Genomic DNA, 8,578 nt, shown 5'->3' on the forward strand with positions numbered 1-8,578 from the left:
TTTAAATCCACAGACCTTACCCTAGATTTGGGTAAGAGGGACCCTCGTTATAGGACTCCATTTTAGAAAGTTTCACCTAGCACAAACACAGTTCAGGCCCTAGCATAACACTTCTCCATATCTTGGTCCTGGGTGGGTAATATCGGAGATAGGTATTAGAATATGGGAAGAAACTGACTGGTAGAATTCTTAAGTAAGAGTAAGATAAATTAATAAGCTTTATAGACTCTTCTTAGATAGCATGAAGTCAATAGATTTCGCATAATGAAATATGGTTTTCAAGTAGGAACAAGGTAGTATTCGGGAACTCTTACATATTGGCAACTGAGAAATATTTTGCAATATGATAAATTAATATGACTTTTAAATGTGTTCATGTGTAAGTTGAGATCTCTGCAATCTAATATGGTAGCCACTCATCAAGAGTGTCTAATTAAATTTAAATTAACTAAAATTAAACAAAATAAAACATTCAGGTTCTCAGCCATACCACATTTAGAATACTTAACTGCCACATATGTAGAAAAGCTACTGTATTATTTCTATCATTGAAGAAAATTTTATTCTACTAACACTGATCTGGATGCAACAAACATGAAGCATGATACCAATTATTTACATCAGCCATTACATTGAGCTAAAGCTGGAATTGTGAATGATTTTATTTTTACAAGAGTATTTAATATAATTTAACAAATTCTCAAAAAAAACTAAATAAAAATATTCAGTTTTATTGAAGTAATTAAAAGACCGCTGACCACTGGCCTAGGATAATGGCACAAATTGGGCAGATTAAAAAAATTGTGCAAAGTAGAATATTGGCTGAAATACAAAAGCATTTTCTGTACTATAAAGGATACATATTTTCAATTTATTTTCTCAACTATACTTATAGAAATGACATTGGGATCAATTCAGAGATTATGTATGTGATTTTTTCTGGATCTAGGCAAAGGAGATATGTCTTGATGAAACATATCAAGTCTGACATCATAACCACTCTCAGTTACCCACTGAGAATACTGAATAAATGCTGTTAAATCAGCTAAGTTCCAATAAGACATAAGATTCACTAGAAGAGATAAATGAAACACATATCTTAAGAAATATTACAAAATTTGAATATTTTTCTAAAGAGGTGATAAAATTAAAATGCAATTGTTCCTCATTCATGTAATAAAATTAAGATTTTTAATGTCATTTCTGTGGTTACAGTTTATGTGACCTCATTAAAATATTTTGACATGATATGCAAAATAATAATTAATTTCTGAATCGAAATATTATTTAAAAAATTAGTCAACAATTCCAAATGCTTATTGCCTCAGAATTGAAATTAATTTTCAAAAACTGAGAACTACAATGACTCAAGAGAAGTGTGTGTAATTTGTCTTTACTGTCAGTAGAACACAAATGTTAAAGAGAAACTCTTTAACAACATGATTATGTGCTGAAATAAAAGAAAGTATGTGGGTGGAATATATAATAGTTAAAAATTTTATGTCTTTAGAACTCATCCTAACATTGACATCTTTCCAATAGAACACCACAACTTGAATTAAATTTCAGTTTTCATTGATATTGTGCTGGCTTCCAGTCATTTATGATAAACGATATTAGAAATATTTTCCAATTTTGACATTATGAAGGTATATTTTACAAGGAAGGAAGATAGATCATATTTTATTTTATTGAGCAGTATATTATCTTGGTTTATTCTTTAAAAATATATGGGAAACTATTTAAAATATGATAAATGGGACTTAATTTGTCACCTTTGGTCTAGGAATGGTAAGAGTAGACCTGACCTGACTATCCTTCTAGAGGAAGTAAAAATTAGTTTTTACACTGGTTGGTTAGAATCTCCTGTTTCTGGCCCTCAGGGAGCTCACTGAGGTGAATGTGCAGATTCTACTTCAACTTTATGGCTCACTCACCACAGCTACATAGTCTCAGACATTTGGGAATTAGAAATATTTAGAGAAGGGAAGACTGTGTTTGCAATGTGTTATACTGTAATTTTGTGGATACTGACCAGTCTCACATCTCTACAAATACAGAACAAGGAGAAAGACCATGAAGCTGTGGTTTGAGGGATTTCATTGATGCACCAGGAAAAATGTGTTTGGCAGCAGATTATTCTTCAATTTTGCAATGCTTGTTTGAGGAAAATAATGAGAGTCTCTGCCTCATCTTCTTTTGGGGTACAGCTGGATTTCTCTAATATGAATGTAATGAATGAAGGTAATGATCCAGGTGTAGCCCTGTATGAAAGCAGAGAAGAATGGGGTATATAATTATATACAGTCCTTAGAGCTCTAGAAGGTTAGGGTTTCATGGCCTGCTGCTTAATCATTACACAAGCACACATTACTACAGCTCAAAGGCAGGAAATGAGTTTTGCCACAATTTCCAAGCAAGTAAGGAAATGGTCTGCATGAACTGCAAAGGACTGTGCTATTGCTGTTTTGCATTCTTGCAGAATTCCTAAGGGAGCCCTCTCATGCCTAGATCACTGGTAGAGGAGGAGGGGGGCTTTGAATTCTGTTTTGCTAGTGACACGCTTTATTGTGAATGACCACTAAGAGGGCCGGCCTGAATTATGCTTATACAGGATGAAGCTGCAACATTTTGTAATAAGGAACAGCTCCCTGGATCATGTGTCCTAGGTGAAAGCCATCCTCATCCTGAGCTGACTGTCCATCCCAGGCCCAGCCTGGACCAGTAGTCACAGGAGAGGGTCACTCACGGAGCAGTCTGCTTGAAAGGGCTCCTGGCTCAGGTTTCCCAACAGCAGCTGCTTGTCATGTAGGCATCTGAAACCTTTGAATAGAACATGTAAGATGTCTGTCTGACTCACAAGAAAAGCTCCACAGCTCTGAACTCAGGGAATGCAATGGCTTTGGAAGGGAACAAGAAATGGCAGAGGCCACTGGATAAAAGGAACAGACATTTGTGGGCTGAAATTACAGAAAAAGGAGCACATTTTTTTTTTGACAGAACCACTTCAAATTAATATTTAAAAATGTATTTCTGGTGGAAATGTGATGATGTTCAAAATGAAGGTCTGGAGTCCCTTAGGATGTGAAGTATGTGAAGGAAAAGATAGTTCATTGCCAGGGCCTGTAAGATTGTTGGGTGTGTAGGTGGTACTCACTAAGTATTGTTGAATTAACCAATCATGAGATGGCTCAATACATCTATAAATTTTGTTAGAGGCCACATGGCCTAAGTGAAAACAGCTTGAAGGCTGGAAACAGACATATACGAAGTTGAGACTAGCTCCTCCTCTTTGTGTGTGATCTCAATGCTTTTAGCCTCAATTTTTAAAATATTTTAGATTTGTTTAATAATAACCACTTCGCTTGGTTGGGTGAGAATCACATGAAGTGTTTGTTATATTAAGTTCCAGGTATATGTTTAAATTGAGGACTTAATTCTCTTAAGTTCTTTGCTTTCGTTCCTGGAGTTGGGGAAGTATAGTTGCAAAAGATCAGCCCATACAATCTACTTCTTATTCCAAAAATTGTTCAATATTTAGAAACAAGGCGAAGATGGTTGCGTGTCCTTTCAGTGTCATTCTAAAGCATTGTGTAATAGACCTACACAAAGACTACTTAATAATTGAGGCAAACAACCCCATCAAATAGTGGGCGGAGGATATGAACAGACACTTCTCCAAAGAAGACATTTATGCAGCCAACAAACATTAAAAAAAGCTCATCATCACTGGTCATTAGAGAACTGCAAATCAAAATCACAATGAGATACTATCTCATGCAATGTGAGTTAGAATGGTGATCATAAAAAGGTCAGGAAACAGATGCTGTAAAGGATGTAGAGAAATAGGAACACTTTTACACTGTTGGTGGGAATGTAAATTAGTTTAACCATTGTGGAAGACAGTGAGGCAATTCCTCAACAATCTAGAACTAGAAATACCATTTGACCCAGGAATCCCACTACTGGGTATATACACAAAGTATTATAAATCATTCCAGTGTAAAGACACATGCATGTGTATGTTTATTAAAGTACTATTCACAATAGCAAATACTTGGAACCAACCCAAATGTCCATCAATGATAGACTGGATAAAGAAAATGTGGCACATATACACCATGGGATACTATACAGCCATAAAAAAGGATGAGTTCATGTCCTTTGCAGGGTCATGGATGAAGCCGGAAATCATTTTCAGCAAACTAACAAACAAACAGGAAACCAAACACCACATATTCTCACACATAAGTGGGAGTTGAACAATGAGAACACATGGACACAGGGAGGAGAACATCACACACTGGGGCCTCTCAGGGGATAGGAGGCTAGGGGAGGAATAGCATTAGTAGAAATACCTAATGTAGACGACAGGTTGATGGGTGAAGCAAACCACCATGGCATGTGTATACCTATGTAACAAACCTGCATGTTCTGCACATGTATCTCAGAACTTAAACTATAACAATAAAAAAAGTAATTGAGGCAAATATGCCGTCTGATATCTGATTTATTATAAATCAGAGCCCTGACTTTGTAATGCCACATTTTCACTTGCAGGTTTTCATCCAATACAGATACAAATAATTTGTCTAGTAGAAAATGTAACTGCAGAGAACAGTTTACTAGTTTTATGTAACTAGTAAACTAGTTTTTTTATGTAACTATTTAATATTGAATATTCTTTCTTTAATCCCTATAACTTCTCTGCTGCTTAAATGTTCTTTGATAATATTCTATGATTTTACTGATTCCTTCTGAAGTTAATGTAAATTAATCATTCTATGTTGCATGTGAGTCATGTTTTCATCTTTTTGAATATGATACTTTGCTAAGACTTAGAGATTTGGCTAGTACTTAGAGATTTTGCTAGCAATACCTATAACATATTAGATATTTAACATAGGTTTGTTGAAAAAAATGAGTGAATGAATACATGAAAGCATGAACCACAAAAGGAAGGCTGAGTGAGCCCTGAGTCCTATTAGCTTTGGACCCACCTCCTCTCTAATAGCTTCATTGGCAACTTCAGACTCAGTCTTTCCACTTCATACCAGCTGCACAGAAAGTTTGGTCTAAACCTAAACATTAAGTCAGTGTTAAGGGAAGTTTGGTGCACTCTTCACAGTGGAGAGTACTATCAGCAGAGTTCATGCTGTTCTATGATGCTTAGCTTTTATAGGAAGCCTCTGTCTGCCCTTGGATGCAGCTGCTGATGTTAATTCAGTCTAGGCATTGATGGCTGAAGTTTCGTGTTTTCAACTATTTAATACCTAGCACCTGGTCCATCTCTTCATACCTCTTCGTTCTGTTCCATGATTTCTTCTTGTCTTTACTTTTGCTCTGTGTTTCCACCTTGGAGGTATCCTACCTGCATGTCTCAACAATTCCCAGTGCCTACATTGAAGCATCTAAGCTCTTTACTTGATAGTCTCATGATTTATTCATGTATAGTCACATTTTCAATTTTTTTGTTTTTATGTGTTTTAAAAAGATATGTTTATATCAGTGATTTGTTAGGGATTGTGTTCTGCTCCATGTCATGAGAATTTGAAAACATGGGTCCTTAACAGTTCGGGAATCTATATCTTTTTCCTACAAATGGAAGTGCTGAGAGGGGTAGTCCAGACTTAGTTTTGTAGCTGGATAACACTCCCAGCAACCCAGGTTTCTTCTCTGTTTCCAGGGAGACTTCCTTGGCATGGGGTTTTTATTTTCAAAAATGTTTGGTGATTGTGAAATGAAGCTCCTTTTCCAGTGTCAAGTTCACAATCTGCATAGAATAAGGGATAGAAGTGAAGGGCACAGAGCATACTTCAGTTAAGTGAGTTTTTTTTTTTTAGTAGCTTTCCCTGAATCCCCTCCAAGTGATTTCCAGTTACATCTCCTCAGCCACACTGTGTGATGTAGCTACCCTTAGCCACAGTGGAAGCTGTGACACAGCCAACTATCCTGAATCAAACCTTGGTTCTCTTACTAAGGAAAAAGGGGAAACTAAATATAGGGTGGGTATCTAGTAATGTCCATCATAATTCTTTTTAAATTTTTATTTTAATACATTTCATTTTGGCCCTCTACCTGGGATATTTCTCTACATTGACAATTACTTGAGAAAGAAACAAATATTTTTATGCCATTGTTTTAAGTCAAATGACTTGACTGTGTCAGAAATGATAAATTGGGGCATTGAGAAATAACATAACTATCAGACATTCAGACATATTACACAAATTGGAGTCGAATCCTAATCATGCAATTTACAGGTTATGTAACCTTGGAAAAATCTGATTAAGTCTCCCTTGTCTTAATCTCTAAAACAGGAATAAAATGATAGAATGTCTAAGCATGAGTTTCTTAGAAAACAAAGTCTATGTCAGAGCTCACATATTAAGGCTTTTTGGAGGGTCCAGTGTCAGGGCAGCTAGAAAGGGAGTGAAATAAGAAGAATTAGAATATTTAATTAGGTTTCATAAAGTTTGTATCGAGGTATTAGAATTCTGAGATCATTCTTTCCTACTGGGGTTAAAATGTTCTTTATGTTATGATATTATGATAATAGTGATTTGACTATTTTTTAATATTGTTACTAACAACAAAAAAAGGAAAATTGATATCACTGTGTTTCCTGCGTTGCTTCCTAGTTTTTAGAAATGTCTCAACTTGGTCTCTAAGATGCCTTCTTCACCTAATAATATAATTATAGGGAGATGAGATCTTAGTTTACTTTAAAGACTCAAGCAAAAAGCAAACAACCCCATTAAAAAGTGGGCAAAAGATATGAACAGACACTTTTCAAAAGAAGATGTATATGTGGCTAACAAGTATACAAAAAGTACTCAATATCACTAATCATTAGAGTAATGCAAATCCAAACCATAATGAGTTACCATCTCATACTAGTCAGAATGGCTACTACTAAAAAGGAAAACAACATGCTGGCAGGGTTAAGGAGAAAAGGAAACACTTATATAGTGATGATGGGAGAGTAAATTAGTTTAACCATAGTGGAAAACAGTGTGGTGATTCCTCAAAGAACTAAAAACAAAACTACCATTCAACCCAGCAATCCCATTACTGTGTATATACCTGATACGGTTTGGTTGTGTCTTTACCTGAATCTCAACTTGAATTGTATCTCCCAGAATTCTCACGTGTTGTGGGATGGACCCAGGGGGAGGTCAATAAATCATGGAGGCCAGTCTTTTCTGTACTATTCTCATGATAGTGAAAAAGTCTCATGAGGTCTGATGGGTTTATCAGGGTTTATCAAGTTCTTTCTGCTTTTGCTTCTTCCTCAGTTTTCTCTTGCCACCACCATGTAAGAAGTGACTTTTGCCTCCTGCCATTATTCTGAGGCCATCCCAGCCATGGGGAACTGTAAGTCCAATTAAACTTTCTCTTTTTCTTCCCAGTTTCAGGTATGTCTTTATCACCAGCAAGAAAATGGACTAATACAGTAAATTGGTACCAGTAGAGTGGGGCATGGCTAAAAAGATATCCAAAAATGTGGAAGTAACTTTGGAACTGGGTTACAGGCAGAGGTTGGGACAATTTGATGGTCTCAGAAGAAGACAGGAAAATGTGGGAATATTTGGAACCTCCTAGAGACTTGTTGAATGGCTTTGACAAAAATGCTGAGAGTGATATGAACAATACTGACTAGGCTGAGGTAGTCTACTATAGAGACACATGCACATGTATGTTTAGTGAAGCACTATTCACAATAGCAAAGACTTGGAACCAACCCAAATGCCCATCAATAATAGACTGGATTAAAAAAAATGTGGCACATATACACCATGGAATACTATGCAGTCATAAAAAAGAATGAGTTCATGTCCTTTGCAGGGACATGGATGAAACCTGAAGACATTATTCTCAGCAAACTAACACAGGAACAGAAAACCAAACACTGCATATTCTCACTCATAAGTGGAGTTGAACAACGAGAACAGATGGACACAGAGAGGGGAACATCACACACTGGAGCCTGTCAGAGTGTGGGACGCAAAGGAAGGGAGAGCATTAGGATGAATACCTAATGTATGCAGGCCTTAAAACATAGAGGATGGGTTGATACGTGCAGCAAACAATCATGGCACGTGTATGCCTATGTTACAAACCTGCACATTCTGCACATGTATCCCAGAACTTAAAGTAAAATTAAAAAATTTTAAAAAGATTTCCAAAGCTTGCTATCATTAAATGAAATGGTTGTTTATGAAAGACATTGTGCATGCAAGCCCTTTTGTTTTATGAATATTCTTATTAACTTCAACTTTTAGTAGCTCCTAGGATAAAGAAAGGAAAACTTCCTTTCACTATTCAAAAAAACAAAACTATGCGGTCTATGTTAAAGGTCCATGTAATATCACAAAGCAAGTACAAATCAAGAACAAACTTCCGTTCACAATTGCCACAAAGAGAATAAAATACCTAGGAATACAACTAACAAGGAAGGTAAAGGACCTCTTCAAGGAGAACTACAAGCCACTGCTCAACGAAATAAGAGAGGACACAAACAGATGGAGAAACATTCCATGTTCATGGTTAGGAAGAATCAATATTGTGAAAATGG

The sequence above is a fragment of the Cebus imitator genome, unplaced genomic scaffold, assembly GCF_001604975.1.
Source record: "Cebus imitator isolate Cc_AM_T3 unplaced genomic scaffold, Cebus_imitator-1.0 Scaffold68, whole genome shotgun sequence".
NCBI lineage: Eukaryota > Metazoa > Chordata > Mammalia > Primates > Cebidae > Cebus > Cebus imitator.